General features: G+C 44.9%; 1 long non-coding RNA gene across 2 annotated transcripts; it reads right to left on the bottom strand.

Annotated features, from left to right (window-relative positions):
• Positions 1–8,914: 8,914 nt before the first annotated feature.
• On the bottom strand, positions 8,915–13,013 carry LOC136475048 (uncharacterized). Of its 2 annotated transcripts, XR_010763081.1 has the most exons (4): positions 12,835–13,013; positions 11,768–12,663; positions 10,929–11,105; positions 8,915–9,337 (listed from the first exon to the last, which is right to left on the bottom strand). It is a non-coding gene; the product is annotated as an uncharacterized lncRNA (long non-coding RNA). The 2 variants fall into 2 exon arrangements; XR_010763080.1 differs by lacking the exon at positions 10,929–11,105.
• Between the last annotated feature and the right edge of the window lie 4,662 nt (positions 13,014–17,675).

Raw genomic sequence — 17,675 nt, 5'->3', positions numbered from 1 at the left:
AGGCTAGCTAACTGTCATTTTGTACATGTACGCCAATAGATTGCTACCCGCCCCTAAGAAGAATCGCCAGTGTTACTTTTATGATGATTGATGACCACAGGCATGCATGTATGCCAAATTAAAGGTGATCTGCTTTACACACCAGCAGAAAATTAAAGAGGCCTCTTTAGAAATTGCTTATTTTAACCACTTGTCACTCATTAACAGAAAGTGAGTTCTCGTTCACACTCCGGCACCGGTAATTACTGCACCAGAAGGTTCATACGAAGTTCTAGTGGTACAAATCCATGGGGGAAAAGACCTAGCGTAGCCTGAGGCTATTACTAAACTGAAGCTAATGAACACTGCTGCTAAGGTTGGCAAGTACTCAAGTAGTCACAAATGATCCTTCTCTGGGCGTACCTTTGCATCAACATCGGCTAGTACCAAATTCGTAGAAAAGGATAATGTACTTAGCTACAAATTTGACTAAGCCGGGGATAATTGGAGCCATCTTCATTCTCAGTATCAATGAAGCATGTATTATTACTATTACTATTTTTTTTTTGTTATCTTTGTTTTTCCGGAACTGCATGCACTATGTCGATCCAAAGAAAAGGACGGCAGATATTCACGAGAACACAGAAGCAGGCGTATGATGCTTCCTAACGTCATTTGGCAGTTTGGGGGAAACCTTGTATATTTATAGATCGTATAAACACGACTAAGAAACAACGGCGGTTAGCGTATAATAACAAAGGAAAGCATAGCCATCTACATCTACTATGAGTAGATCGTATCGTAAATTCGTAATGTACCCTCACGGCCACAAGGGTGACAGGGAGAAATGACGGAAATCAAACAACCACGACACCCCAAATCCGTGCTTCTGTGGGACCTTCTCACCTAGCCATGTAGCTGTGCCAGTACTAGAAGTAAACAAAGCAGATGGCATCATAAAACTTTGATGCTAGTACTCGATAGAGAGATGGGGATGTATAAATGGGTTGGGTGATAGGGATCTGCCACTTGCTTTTCAAGAGTCGATAAGATCTATCGATCAATCCTATTGGTCAGTGGCAGGGGACTGACTTGCTTTCGGCATATGCATATCGTTTTATATGTATAGCTTTCGATGTCATGAACTCCATCCCAAACTCATCAGTAGTTTTTCGTTTCTGGGATTAGCGAATAACAATTTTTATCTTTTAACAAAGTCCCCACCAGAGTTGAAAATTGTACGTAGGCTGATACGCAACAGTTTTATATTGTGGCCGCTGAAAACCTCCCAGTCCCATGCACCGTCTTCGTTAGAAAAAGCTCGCTTTCTCACCGGCTCCGGATATAAAAGAATTAAGAAAAGAAAAGGGAATATTGCTTCTGTTTCCATTGCCCTCCTTTTCGTTGCAGCTTCTCGTTTGACGTTGGAGAAAACAACGAGAAAGCAACGTCGATGTAACTGTCTTGATCACAATTCCAGTGGGATTGAAAAGTGTCGCGCCGACGTGGACGCGGGGTGGTGATGATGAAGGCCCGGCGGCTGTCACCATTTGTACGTCATGGCCTCGACAACACGCACACAGCTCACAGGTCACAGCACAGATATGTACGCATGGGTATGGTGGTATTGCGCGACGGGCAAAGACGCGCCCGCGGAAGCAGTGCCCGTCGCAAGGCTTCCCTCCCAGTTCCCAGGCGGTGCACGCACCCGTCGCGCGCTCTGGAGCAACAAGTCAACGACGACACCGGACGGCCTACCCATCAGCCTCGCCTTGCGTCGCGGTCGCCGACGGAACCAGGCGCCGGGTGCCCGCGACGCCACGCACGGCGTTCGCCCGGCCGGCGGCCAGCCAAGCTGCGACGCGACAGCGAGGCCGAGAACCTGGCCAGTATCGCGACGCTGACGTGCACGCCCCCGCCGCGTACGGACGGACGGACAAAAGGTCTCGCGGATTTGTCATTCTTGCGCATTGCCTGGTGTGGACGGGTACAGTAGCAACCGATGTACGGGTACGGCCGACGCCTGGCTGGTGGTGGTAGTGGTAACAAGTCCCACCATCGGTCGGCAAGGTCCAGTGAATGGGCGGCTGATTCGGATTGGCAAACGCGGCAGGGGGGCTGCAGCAGTGCAGTGCACTACGAGCGCCGCCGCCGCCAACATGCTCACGTGGGAACCCGTATGTTCTCACGCCACTTTTCACGCGCGGAATCGCAAGGCGGCGGCGGCGGCGCTCATGCTCATCAGTGAGCTTCACGCTGGATCCGTAGAAAGGAACTTGTAGTGATGAGCACGAGGCGTGCTGTGCTGGGTGCCCAGTGACGTCCTGTGGTCACGCACACTCTCTCAACTTGGTTGCTGATGTTGATGGAAGGCAGGCAGGGTAGCGTAGCTTCTGTTACTTCAGGTCCAGGTTGCATCAGGTCAGGTGCACAACCGCCCAGTTCGGCCGGACGGCCGCCCAGGTTAATCGGGGGAGGCGTCATCTCGAGAGCACCCGGGGCAAAAATTTTTTTTTACAGATCCGTGAACTTATGTTCCGGCTTTTATATTAATAACAAGAGGAGAACTGACCTAGTTTATAGGTAAAACCGGGCCCTTATGTTCCGGCTTTTATATTAATAAGAAGAGGAGAACTGACCTAGTTTATAAGAAAAACCGGGCCCGAAAACCATACAACACTGCTTATAACAGCTACACGACTTGTATCACTACCTACAACTACGAGCTCAGCCACGAGCTCAAGTCCAGAAGCAGCTAATGAAAACGAATTCTACAAAGCTCTCAATGACACTGTCACAAACCAGCTATGCCTTCAAATCATCATTGCCAAACTCGTCAAGGACGGCAGCTCCGACTTCCCAAATGACGCAACTAGTTGCCATCGCCGGGCGAGGGATGCTAGACGCAACGCCGATGCTCACGACAATGCCTTCAGAAAGATTGCGACGCCAAAGGCGCCGTCATCGCCGGCCCACCAATAGGCAGGGTTTTCACCCAAGGGAACCTGGCAGGGTAGGATGGGGTGGACGCCTCTTGGGAGGAAAGCGGCGCTCGCTGGCGTCGCCGTCTAGGCTTTCACCCTAACCTCAACCGTCCTACCACAGTCGGTCAATGGAGCGCATCCAACGCACAGCAAGGACAGCACAAGGAGGACCTCAAGAAGACGCGCCTCTCGTCGAAATGGACCAACACCTGCAGACCACCGGCCGATCTGCCATCACAGCACCATCTACGCCACATCAAAGCCTTCGCGCCTCAATGTCCGCGGCCACCTGCACCGGATCCACCACCTTCACGGCACCGTCGCAGTCCCGCAGCGCTCGGCGTCGTGCCGTCGTAGCGCGGACCCTAGCGCGCGCCGCAACACCTGGTGCTACTCCTCCGCCGAGCGCGCCTCGCCGCCGTCGCGCAGTCCTCCCGCGGCCGCCGCACAGTGCTCCACACCGCCACCATGGGCCCTCCGCACCGCCGCACGGCTCTCTGCGCCGCTCGCCTCCACGCCGCCGTCGCGTGGCACCTCGCTCCACCGCAGCTCCGATCCAGGCAGCCATCCACGCCGCTCGCGCGGCCTCCGAGTCGCCACCACTACACATTCTTCGCGTCTCGAGCTCCACCGCTGCTTCCTAGACCGGTAGGGCCGGGATCGGGCTCCAACCCACCGGATGTGGCCGTCCTTCGCAGATCAAGCCAGGGGGAAGCGGATCCGCCCGTCGGAGCCGAGAGAGGCGCCACCACCGTCGCTTGAGGTTGCTAGGACCTCCACTGTGCGGGAGAGAAACCCTGCCGCCACCTTCCTCGCGGTCGCACGGACCTCCGGTGACCCGCTCCGGCAGCGACGAGGCAAGGAATGGAGGTGGTGTGGGCGGCGGCGCTAGGTTTGGTGTTCGCCCGAGCCGCCCAAGGAGGAGCGACGCGGGGGCGAAAAGTCTATTGCTACATGCCTCACCCGGGGCAATTTTTACTGCGGATGCCAACGTTCAAAATCAGACGCCGGAACCACGCTCAGTTTATGACCACTCAGATACGTACCACATCAACGGAGCCGGACAGGTACAGCATCACATTGAATGCTGTGCACTGTTGAGAGTGTTGGTGCATCACTGCCTCGCATTTGGGCAGCATGCACGCTGCACCGCAGCAAGGAATGGTCCCGGCAGACGAGAGAAGGCGCGCGATGCTTTGTGCCCTCGAATGGGGGCGGATACTAGTAGAAAACCGCTCAATCATTCACCGGCAAAAGCTGGGCTGCGCCGCGACCATCATCCATCGGCTTGTCAGATTTCCCCTGCTGCTGCGATACAAAGTGTTGTTACTTTCGCTTATTTGTTATGAGAAAAAAATATTATTTATTGATTGAAAAAGTATAGCTTATAAACGGAATGCCCAACCATAATGTCACTGACAGTGTGTGATTCAGCGACTGGTAACCGGCCGGCTTTTCTGCAAAAGCTACGCCGGATTTCTGACGGCAGTCAGCGAAGCAGCTGCCAGCGCAAAAAAAAAAGTGTTCTCCAGTGATTTCATGGCGCCGAAACTACGGGGAGTACTGTATGGTCGAACTGGTGACTTGGTGAGTGCTGTGCTGCCGGAGTAGACCTGTGTCCGGCGTGCTGGTGGGCCGCGGGATTCGTTGGTGAGGCCGTGGCCCATTTATCACGTTCCCGTGTAGGCTCAACTTTCAGCCATGAATTCCCCAGGCCGAAAGGCCAGGCCACCTTTGCGGATAGGATTAGTGAAAAAAACGGAGCAGACGAGCTGACCGCAGGGGAAGACTCATCCGAGATAGGCCATCACGTCTCCACAATTTTTTTTTTAATTTTGATTGCCTTATATCTTTTATCTATTTTAATTACTAGTAAATATGCCCGTGCATTGCTATAGGTTAATAATATAATTTGATGCCAGAAATCATGGTGGGGGATTTTTGCTGTTGACAATGCAAGCAAAACAAGAGGTCTGCTACTGAAAGGCGTTGCAAGATGCTGGCATTCTAATTCTAATTCTAATATATTAAGGTAGTTTGGTTTTGCCGCCTCTCAGTCTGGCCACATCGCTCCGAAATCTCATGGCCGTCCGATCTTCGGTGCAACGGCCCAGATCGCTCGAAGCGGATTCTCACCTGCACCCGCTTCTCCTGCTTCTGGTTAGCTTCTCTGGTTTCTTCTCTGCTTCTACCGCTTCTCGTCAGAATCTGGATAGTCAAATATATACAACAGCTTTGCTTCTCATTCCGGATTCTTCTTCTCATCCCCTCCTCTCTCTCTTCGCTCTCTCTCCCTCGTTCTCCCGATGCTACGGGCGACGGCGACGGGGCGAGCGACGGGGCGGCGGAGGTGGCCGTGCTCCTCCACCTCCTCCTCCCTCCCTCCCTCCCTTCCTCCCTCCCTCCCTCCCTCTCCTGCCTCTCATCTCCGTTTCTCCCTCCCCTTCTCGCTCTCCTTCCCTCCTGATGCGGCAGCGGGCGGCGTGGCCGGCTCCCCGCGCTGCGTGCGGCCGGCACGAGGCGACGCTTTGGCACCTCCTCCGCCCCCTCCCCCACCTTCGTGTCCTCTCTCTCTCGACGACCGCGGCCGCGTCTGCCCTGAGGAAACCCTAGCTGCTAGTCTTCATCTCTTCTCCTCTCTCTCTCCCTCTCCTTTAGGCACGGACCTAGACACAACACGGGCGGCGCGGTGGCGTGGCCTCTCTCTCCCCAAGACGCGTGATGACCACGGTGGGGTCGGATCTGCCGGTGACGATCCCCGGTGTGCGCTGCGCCGCCGCGGCTGGCTCCGACGGTTGTGACCGTGGTGCCCCCTCGGTTGCATTCGTTTCTTGGCGTTTCCCAGGCGAAGCAAGACCATCCCTCTCCTTTGTATGATCCCATTGCAGTCTCCTCTATGTGCCTCTTCTGGATTATAAGTGTGTGACTATGGTGCTGTTTTATTTATTTAAGTCTGAGCATATGCCATTGCTGATGATGTGATGATGACTATGAGTTGCTTTTAATATACCTGAACGTATTTTTGTACCTTTGCTATTTTGCATTTTTTTGGTTGACCATATGTCAATGCCAGTGATGCTGCAAATAAATATCTTTATCTGAAATATACGATGTGATTTTTTTCTAACATGGACGGCCTGCGACAAGCGGTCATGATTATCACTCTTTTATGTTTTTTTTGCTTTGTCATTGTGAGTGAGGTATTCATATATGTCAAACCTGACAATATTTACATGCCATTGCTATTTTGCAATTTTTTCCCGCACATGTCAGTTTCAATGTTGCTTGACACCAAATATCTTCATCTCAGCTATATCATTTGAGAATATGCAGTCATGATTATCACTGTTTGTGTTTTATGATCTTTTTATTCTGGGGCATCTTCATATGTTTTCATAGATATTGCTTTCTACACTTTGGCTGCAGTTGTCGCGAGCTCAGGGTGGCAACGTTAGTGCAGAAAGTTTTGACCGTTCGATTAGGTTTTACATTTGCTTTTCCCCCCGGCGCTTTCCATTCAAAATTAGAACTCTACGTCATTCCATATGCAGGTTCAGTATCTTTGCACCCAAACGCAAAACCAAGGCGTTGGAGTTGGCCAGAAAAACCTGGAAGCCTCCAAGATCAAACCACGCCGCCAACAAGTTCAGCAGAGTCATCGAACACATATATCTGAAACCAATGCCTCCCACAACTTCATCAAGTCAGGTAAACCCACTTGGTTCTTAACAAAGTTAGCCTTCACTCATGCAAACATGTTGACTATCAATTATACTAATCTAAGCGCACCTCAGATGCCAATAGGAGCAAAAAAAAAAAAAGCTTTCTACCATGCACGCTTGGAGCCAATCAGACAGCGCACGGTGCAAAATTTCCACTCCTATGTACATTCACCCTGCATCTACACTGTGCCTACAACTTTTCAAATAACAGATATCATGTATAGTTGTGCGACAAGTGACCGCTCTTCCTGTACAATTCAGTAACCGGCGTACCAGCTTATGTGTAATATATGTGTACACCAACTGCGCTTAGCTATTTTCATTAGATAATGTGGCACCTAATTATGTGAATGAGCGTTTTTTTGCAGTTCTGCACAGTCTCATGAACCATATCTTTATAAACCTGAGTTTATTACTGAGATACGTCTTTGATTGTTTAGACACAAATGGTATGGTCTATTGTGCCGCGATTGGTGTTGTGCTTCTGTAATATAACCCAGAGAAACAAATAGATCTGTTCCTCAGTTAACCTTTGCTAAATAAACCTGCATTGTTACTCATGGTGTATGCACTGGCCTTTCTTATGTCATTGTAAGGTTTAGTTCTTGGGCCACTGAAAAAAGGAGAGAGATTGAGCTAACTTTATAGTTTACATTTTGATCTATTTTTCTGTGACTTCTCTGCTTGCTTGCACAGTACAGACTTCTCTATACCATCAGGTTGAAGACCAAATGGATGATTTCTTTTATCCTTTATTATTTCGTTGTAGATTCTCTTATCTCCTGATGCAAGATGAATTGTATTTAGTTCTTAATTTTTGCATGTTCGGTGTTTGCCCTAATGAATCTAATATCATTTGGTTCTACTTTATTTCTTACAGTCCGGTGTGTAAACACTAATGTTTCGTGCAGTCCTGCTCCATAAAAGGTATGATGCTTTCTCAGAATAGTCCTTTTATATAATGATGCTACAGCGAAGCTTGCTTCTTTTAGAAGCAATGGGGTTACGGCAGTACTCTAGTTGAAGTAAAACAGTAGGGGCTAATGAGGCTTAGCAATTTGAATATGCCCACGAACAGCTAGTGCTTAGTAAAATCTAGTACAATTTTCGATTATTTTTACGTGTCTATGAGAATTAAATTCATTTGATTTAGTTACATGAAGTCTCGAAGACGAAAGCATTACAGAAAATGTCCCCATTCGTATTTATTACTAGCCATCTTAAAATTGTACATACATATCCTCTAGCAAATGTAAGAAACAATTAGGTCCATGTTATGATGCTGATGGTCATTGAGCTACAGTGCTATTTGGGCAAGGTGACTGTTTAGGCCTAACACTTTCTATTTGATGAGCTCTTCATTTCAGAAGCTACTATGAAGGTGTGTACTTGAAATAGAGTGAACAATTCTAAATTGCTTGCCTTTATTCTCATTTATTAATAGAGTGAAACCTGAGATGCAAGATGCATTAGTTAGAACGGTAAAAACTAATGTTTAAGTTCACTAAGTTATGAATTTAATTAGCTGATTGATCGATGCGTGTAGCATTGACCTATATAATACCCTCTACTTAGTTCATTGGAATTAAAAAATGTTGGTTCATTTTCAATTTTGCATTTTGCAGCTCCCAATGACTAACTCCAGATTTAGTAGAGGCAGTAAGATCAGGGCACCAATTCTGTTCCTTCTTTCTATCTGATTAGCACATACACAGCCTAAGATTACTATGACTCTCAACAATGTTTCAACAGAAACACTATTTCTTAGCTTGCATTGAGACAAAAAAAAATTAGCTTATCGATTTAAGGTAATGCATTGTCTTGTTACTTTCAGTGTTTCTAACCTGGTTTCCAGAAAAAAAAGGCTTTCAATCCTGCGCTGCATCTTTGGTTGGATAAACGACGCGTGCAAGAACGCGCGTGATCGACTAGTCCATTTAATTCCCGTTCTCTTCTACTACTACTACTACTCAGAGGCCCTGTTCGGCTTACCCTATATTCGGCTTGTTCGACTTCTTTTTTCAGCCGGAATAGTGTTTTTCTCTCACAACAATTCAGCCGGAATAATATTTTTCAGCCAGTTTCAGACCAGCGAACGAGGCCTATTGTCGATTCTTATAGGGGCACCCATATGCATAACGATGTGTTGATTCTTAATAAATAGCCAATAAGCTGAAAAGACTAAAAACAACTCCAAAATGCATCAAATTTGGTACAGTTTCCAAATAGATGGGAGGTTCAGAAGTTCAATCCTTTAAATAAGCTAGATAATAAAAATTAATCTACAGCAGAAGTTCACTTGTCATCATATAAGCACCAAATTATGGACCAACAACGCAATAACTACAGGGACAGCACAAGTGATGGCTGCACTGCTGCAGCGATAGCAAAACCTATTGCCTCCAGCTCAACTTAATGAAGGACTAATTTCATAAGACTGATGGTATGAGTAAAACCTCAATAATTAAACATCCATATTAGCGACATCCTTGAAACTGGATGGTAGACGTGTTCCTTGAGACCTCATCCCCATGTCATGGAAGCTGATTGTGTGGTGGCACCAGATGGAGACCCTCGGCTTGTTCGTGTCATCCACATCACAGGACCACCATCAACCCAGGGTACCAATGCTCCTCCTTGCAGTCAAGGTAACTGAAATTTTGAAAATAAATAATGGCATGATTATTAAATATTAATAGATTAAAGTGGACATGATTACAGAAAATAATGTTATCAAATTTCTAGAAATTCATGTTAGGCTAAGGCATTGGTACTCACTTTAATAATCTATCCCCCCATAGAAATGATGCACAATTATCAATCTGACAATCAGTAGCAGTACACTGAAAATCCCGAGATTAATTTATCTAGCATTACACTAAACAACTAACAATCTGACATCTAATTGAGACTTAGCAGGCAGCCGTAATGAACACATATGGTCACATACGAAACCACCAGATCTAGAAGCAAATAAAGTAGACCAGGGGTGATGGAGGAATGAAGAGGGCTGACTCACATCCTAGTGGAAATTGTGAGCATATTGCAATGTACCCGTGCGATGGAGGCGAGGAGGAGCCTGAGGTGGCCAGCGCCTACCGGCCAACGCTGCGGCGGCAGCACTCCAGCCAGATTGAGTGCAAGCGCAGATCGCTTGAGCACGCGAAGGAGTCGAGCACAAACCTCCTGATTGTGTCGAGGGCAAGGAGCACGCCAGGCTTCACCGTCTCCTGCGCGTCAGGATCGGGACAGTGGATGTGGGTGCGTTGGGCGCGAAGGGGTCCTGAGGATGTGGGGCTGAAGGATATCATCAACATAACTGAAAAAGATGACGACGACAAGAACGACGAAAAAGTCTTTAAGTCCCAAACAAATTGGGTAGGCTAGAGTTAAAACCCAGCAGAAGCAATCAAGGTTCAGGCACGTGAATAGCTATTTTCCGAGCACTCCTATCTAAGGCTAAGTCTTTGGGTATATTCCATCCTTTGAAGTCTCCTTTTATTGCCTCTACCCAAGTCAACTTCGGTCTTCCTCTGCCTCTCTTCACGTTACTATCCTGGTTTAGGACTCCACTACGCACCGGTGCCTCTGGAGGTCTCCGTTGGACATGTCCAAACCATCTCAACCAGTGTTGGACAAGCTTTTCTTCAATTGGTGCTACCCCTAATCTATCACGTATATTATCGTTCCGAACTCGATCCCTTCTCATATGACCGCAAATCCAACGCAACATACGTATTTCCGCGACACTTATCTGTTGAACATGTCGTCTTTTCATAAGCCAACATTCTGCACCATACAACATAGCAGGTCTAATTGTCGTCCTATAAAACTTGCCTTTTAGCTTCTGTGGTACCCTTTTGTCACATAGGACACCAGATGCTTGGCGCCACTTCATCCACCCTGTTTTGATTCCCCGTCTCTCTGTAGCATTGATCATAAATATCGAAAGGTATCCTTTCTAGGCACTACTTAACCTTCCAAACTAATATCTTTCTCCTCCCGAGTAGTAGTGCCGAAGTCACATCTCATATACTCAGTTTTAGTTCTACCGAGTCTAAACCTTTGGGCTCCAAAGTCTTCCGCCATAACTCCAGTTTCTGATTCACTTCTGTCCGGCTTTCATCAACTAGCACTACATTGTCCATGAAAAACATACACCAAGGGATGTCCCCTTGTATGTCCCTTGTGACATCATCCATCACTCATCACTAAGGCAAACAGATAAGGACTCAAAACTGACCCTTGATGTAGTCTTATCCTAATCGAGAAGTCATCCGTGCCTCCATCACTTGTTCGAACACTAGTCACAACATTGTTGTACATGTCTTTAATGAGCCCAACGTACTTCGTTGGGACTTTATGTTTGAATCGCAATCCATATCACCGAAAAAAAGCGGCAGATTATCATCCTGCATAACTGAAAAAGAGTACTAATAATTTGTAGGAACAATAGAAAGCTAATAAAGGGCGTACCCAGTGCAGAGAGCTCCCACTCTGTGCGGGGTCTGGGGAAGGGTGTCAGTGGCAAGCCTTACCCTCGCCTGTGCAATGCGAGGAGACCGCGACTCGAATAGATTATGCACTCAGTTTAGACATTGATTATCCCTGACACAAATTAGATTTAATTCCATAGGCAGGAAAAACATTAGTTGATACACAGAATTGCATATGAGCTATGATTAAAACATAACTGTATTGAAACAACTCTATTGAGTCTCTCTTAAAAGCACTCATATAGCAGCTTTTGATAAGTGAAAGTTATGCTTAATTCTAGAGTAAATGTTCTTCACATATATCACAGAGCATCTAAAGATGTACCAGACACCCTAATAACATGGTTTATGCATGAGATATGACAGTTAAAAAGACCTGAATGAACTGTTAAACCAAAACCAATATCACACTTCATAAAAGCAGTATCAAGACTATCAGCATCTCTAATGAAACTGGAATAGGAAAATGAATGTCAATGCAAAATGCAATTCTCAGATGACATGCTTAACTGTACTTTGCGGACCAATATCACACTTCTCAAGGTCAGGCGAATGAACTGTTAACCCAACACTCACAACAACTTACAGGGACATTCCTATTCAGTTCTGCGGGACAAAGGGGAACCTCCTCCGCCCACCCCTTGCACCTGTGGCTCATGGATTTCTTCGCCTCGCGAAATTCTCCTGGCCTCCACCTTGTCCTGTTCACCTGCTCCGCTGCTGGGGAAGCGAGCTTCCGGTGACGCTGCATGAAGGGCCGGACCCTTGGTCCCAAGGCGCGCGCAGGGGCGGTGTTGGGTCTGAAAATTCCTTGTACCTGAGTGGAAGAGTAAGTTCAGCACCTCGGAGATATGTTTCTAGAAACCTGAATAAAAAACACAACCAAAAGGTTCAACCCTGAGCATTATTCAGCTAATAGTTGCAGTACATGTTATCTATATTCAGATCTAAACAGGGAGCACATGATCAATAAGTACATCTTGTTTACATGTCCACCTCACCACGTCACTTGTTGGCGAAAATATTTGTACAGAGCATCTAATTTCAAACTTCCTTGTAAAGTGTTGATAATGTTCTGACTACAATCACAACCTCCAAAAAATGCAATGAACAATGCGGCTACTACAAAAGCTGAATCAACACGCCAATGTTCTAAAACCAAGCCTACTGGGTGATATAAAATACTCCCAATTTATTGTGATGTGAAGAAACAAAATCTGCAAACTTTTATCAACAAGATTATTTGCTCACAAGTCTTGATGCCCTTTCTTTTTACACCAATATAGGAAGGATAAATGCTTCAATATTTGCAGTTAGGTTTAAAATTCCTCGGCACTACTCTTCTCAGTATCCTAGCCATCAATTATACCAATGTTCAAGTAACCCCTAGTGCTACTCTTGTCAGCACGTCCCTGTTTTCAATTCCAATCCGTCGACACCAAGCTTCAAAACTGGCGAACTGGTTCGGATGCAGAGATTTCGCTGTCAACAAAAATTAAAATTTGTTTTTATATCAAGAAAGATGATTCATAGGCTAATTTATAATAGGAAAAAAGGGAGAAACCTGAATCGAACAGGTTATGGAGAACCAATTCGATTCCATTCTCGAAGAGAGAATTATTATCCTGGAAAAAAGGGGGAAAAGAGAGAAACCTGCATCGAATAGAACATGGAGAACCAAGTCGATTCCGTCTGGGTCTGGACACCGGGAGGCCGATCAAGACGGATGTGTCGTGCGACGCCACCGCTGCAGAGGAGGGAGCGACGTGTACGGCGGCCTCCGACAGACGACCGTCGGGAGGCCGATACCTATGGGCGCGGCGAGGGAGAGCGTGAGGACATGGACGACGTGCGCCAGCAGCCGGCCAACGGGAGTCAGACGCAGATGGGCCGCCCGTCGGTAGGCAGAGATGGATTGGCGCGGTGGGGGAGGGCGCGGGGTTGTTGACGGCCGCCCGCCGGCCACCGGCCGCCGGGGACGCAGGGACATGGACGGCGTGCGTAGACACCGGCCACACCGGGGGCGCGGGGACATGGACGCCGTGCGCCACCGCAACGGGGAGGGGGTGCTTAAGGGAGAGGAGCGTCGGGCATGCACGCGAGTGCGTCGTCAGGAACGCCAGCGAGCGGGCCTTTCACACGCGAGCGATTGGGTTGCCGAAGGCCGAATGTGAGCGAGTGAGACAGTTGGGCTATTCAATGGGCCAGACGAAAAACGGCCCAGACGAAAAAAGAGGCTGAAATTTTACCTTTTTATTATTAGGTATAAATTACTACCGACAAATATGCTCGTGCCTTCAAACGGAATTTATTGTATGGTCACATAGAGCTAGCTCTGTTGCATTTAATTAGGTTTGATCAAGCTTATTTCAACTAAATCCTGAGGCCACAATATATTCTACCCACAATAAAAGATTATTGCATGTATCTGTTGTGAGGTTTAAAAATATGAAAAGCTAGCCGCACGTGTCGTCCCAAGTCGCAACGTGCATGGGCTTGGCCTCGGCTTGTAGGTCATTGGCATGAGTGGTGAGATGCCTATGAAGATTTTTTGTAACTCTAAACTAAGTGAGAGATAACAAACCATGTGACTGGACAAGAGGGGTGGAAGCGAGGGACGGTCGTGAAAGCGAGAAGGATAAAAATGGTCATGTTCGCTTCTCTTATAATCCGTATTTTTCAGCTTCTTTTTTTTAGTCGAAACAACATTTTAACTTGTTTTTCAGCGAAGCGAACAGGGCCAATGAGTGGCAGAAGAAGAACAAGAGGGGTGGGAGTGGGGTATGACGGACTGGGAGATGGAGAAAGATATTTCATACTTTAATACTATATAGTTATTGTTGATATATTTCTTAGCATCACTCTTTACTAAGTTGTCATCCCTAGCATGATGCTAGAAATGCGTTGTTGGTAATTATTAAGAACACATGTAAATATATATATTAAGTAATCTACAAGCGCACAAATAATATACCATTGTAGCATTTCATCCGGGAGTATACCAGGTATCGTTATTTATATTTTATCCACAGGGAGGAGCTATGGGGTTGGCACAGAGAGATTGACAAATATGTATACTTATGATAAGATAATCACTCTCATGCTATTGCAGGGGTAAGTCAAGTGATAAATGAATGATAAGTGTAAAATATTGATGGTATTGCAGAGATAGAAATAGATACTTATAAAAGTAGTATGGCTAGGCAGGAGATTAATTAATAGCAATAGATTCCTAAGTCCTTCCATATTTACTAAGTCTGTTGTACACTCAAGTATATACACTCTCATATGTACATAATTAATTTTGGATCTATGCATAAGGAACATTACTAAGGAAGATCAAGAACAGAACTCGTCTCCCTTCGCAACCGAGTTCTACTTGCTCTACAAACGGGGAGTGAACTACAAAGGCCTTAATGGGAGTGTCACATCTGTGATTTACCATACGACCGCAGTCAAATAATATTTAAGCACCACGCTTACATAATGTCGACCACTTAACTCACTCGAGTATTGAGCTAAGCGCTTTGTGAACATATGCATAAATTCATCATCAATCATAACTATATCAAGCATATTACTAGAGCAAACTAGAAACATAATAAATAGCAACATAATATTGAAGTAGCACAAAGTCATAAATAAAGAGAGATAAAATTGATATACTGGCCTCTAGACGGTGAATCCGGAATCCTGGGCAATAGCCCAAACTCTACTTAAACCTTACTAGCTAGTCTATACTAAAATTTTAAAGAATTAGAGCTTTATTCTCTTCTATCTGAAAACCCTAATTTCTGCTCTACTCTTGACTTATGGCATATTACCATTGCTGAGGGAGGGGGGCAGGGGCTAGTATATATAGGCAGGAGCGTCAATCCTGAGCCCTTGGATCAAATAAACGGCGTAGATGCAATCCTTAAGGCGGTGGAGAACCAACGTATAAAGAAGGGACTGCCATGTGGGACCAGGGGGCCGCCCGGCCTGCAGCCCCTCAGGGTCTGCTTCGGTGACATGGCTCGGTGTCCTCTGAAACTTTCTGGAGTAGTTTTCGCTGCGGATAAGCGTGATTTTATTTGACGTTTTGATCCACCTTGACAGTTTTCTGAATAAACTCTGCTAAAAACACAGATTCACCAAAACTCGTGAAAATTGTTAGTTTAAACCCCTAAGTCTATGTTGGTGATCATTTTCATGCATGATTTTAAGTTATATTGACGGTTTATGATGGATGATAACTACCGTCAACAGGTATAGATATAGATATGGACTAGCGATAAAACCGTTGCATTGCAGCGGAACATACAACTCGCAAACATTCATAGTCGGACGCGTGATATCCTGACATGTATGAGTATGGTTCATGAGTTTAGGTCACGGATAGGATGAGATATTAAACTAATTACAATCTTATCTCTAATTCATCACGTACTAATATTTTTGGTAAATGTAACTAGGATTCTTACTCAGGGGAATAAAGGGACAAAACAGACTAGGAGAGAGTTGCGCACCAAAATTTGAAGAAAAAAATGCTTCCCTTTATTGTTATTATTATTGTTCTATTTTTGTTGTTATTTTTATTTTTGCAGGAATGAAGACCTGTTTGTATCCTTTCTAATGGGGCTGTCTACCTATCATTAGGATGTTTCATAGGCTTCCAACGACCGTGTGTTGATAGCCAGGAAACAACCGATGTCAGGCATAACAAGAATCGAGTGTGTGGATAGCTTCCAACACACAAATTTTGAATCATCGAATTTTAAACACACAGGTGAGCGCGCAACACTGCGAGCACTACCCTTGCATGCTCCCTTTCCATTTTTAACGGGTTGTGACGTCAGCCTGACGCAAGCTAGAAAAAAAAACAAAAAATATTATTTAAAATTGCTATAACTTATGAATGGTGTATCAATTTTCAATCCCGTCTGCAGCGGTGTATTTTACGTGACGAGGCATACAAAATTTGATCTCGCTTGCATTTGTTTTGGAGACTTTTATTTTTATAACAATCTATGTGTATTAACTTATAATTTATGCCAAAACTTAGAAACACAAAAGTTATGAAACGCAACTTATGTACGAAAGTTATTAAACATAAAGGAACGAGTTAACTTATAACTTATGACAAAACATGGAAACACAAAAGGTTATTAAATATAAATGAACGAATTAACTTATAACTTATGCCAAAATTTTAAAACACAAAAGTTATGAAACACAACTTATGTATAAAAGTTATCAAACACAACTTATGTAAAAAAATTATCAAACACAACTTGTGTACAAAATTTATTAAACATAAAGGAACGAATTAACTTATAACTTATGTCAAAACATGAAAACACAAAAAGTTAATAAACATACAGGAACAAATTAACTTATAACTTATACCAAAACTTAGAAACACAAAAGTTATGAAATACAACTTCTGTATAAAATTTATTAAACACAACCGTATACATAAGTTATTCTATACAACTTGCCAACGAAGCCAATTTTTTTTTAAAAAAGATATATAAAAGAAGGATAAAAAATAAAAAAATGAAAATAATATACTAAAAACATATAAAACAAAACAAAATAGAAATAGAAATAAAAGAATAAAGAAAAATAAAGAAAATAGAAATATAAAAGTTATGAAACACAACTTATGTACAAAAGATATCAAACATAACTTGCATACATAAGTTATTCGATAAATTTATGTATATAAGCTATTCTATACAACTTGCCAACGCTTTCAAAAAGAAATAAGAAATAAATAAAAGTGCCAGTATGCAATAATCCTTACGTCACTTAAGTGCTGGTGTGACTGATGAAAAAATAACGAAAGTGATAAAGGCCCTGCAACCAGCACGCGTGTTGATGCGTGTGACACGGACACGGCCCCTGCGGAAACCAGCGCGTGTAGGCTCAAAGACGCTCTCACAGAGTCACAGGCGACCACGTGTAGGACGAATGCCCTCGAACGTGGCTGGATCAGACAGCCTGCCTGATACATCCCACAAAGACAAGTCGCACGACTAACAAAGCATGTTTGTTTGGCTGAGGCTTATCATAAACGATTGTAAATTTTCAATCGGAATAATATTTTTTTCTCACACAAATCAGCCAACAGTACTTCTTTACGAACCAGCAACGATATGAACCAGCCAACCGAACAGGCTTTTTAAGATGGCAACAGGGCCCCGATACCCAATACCCGATGGGTATTTGATCCATTAAGGGACAAGAATGGAATCATATCTTTACCCGCATGCATCTAAATGGGTAAGAATCCATCCATAACGGATATAGCGGGTACGGGAACGTTTAGCTTTCCCCTTGGATGCGTGTCGGACAATGTTCTCAGCTTCTAAAACAACCAGATAATGTTTAGCTTTCCCCTTTTCTAATTTATGGAATAAAAATTTTGGTGAAAAATATTGTCCGACATACTCTTTAATTAGATATTAAAATATAGACATCCTCTATTCTAGATTTCTCGCTAGCTAAAG

The sequence above is a fragment of the Miscanthus floridulus genome, chromosome 8 (genome assembly GCF_019320115.1).
Source record: "Miscanthus floridulus cultivar M001 chromosome 8, ASM1932011v1, whole genome shotgun sequence".
Lineage (NCBI taxonomy): Eukaryota > Viridiplantae > Streptophyta > Magnoliopsida > Poales > Poaceae > Miscanthus > Miscanthus floridulus.
This window is presented reverse-complemented; position numbering and strand designations above follow the sequence as displayed.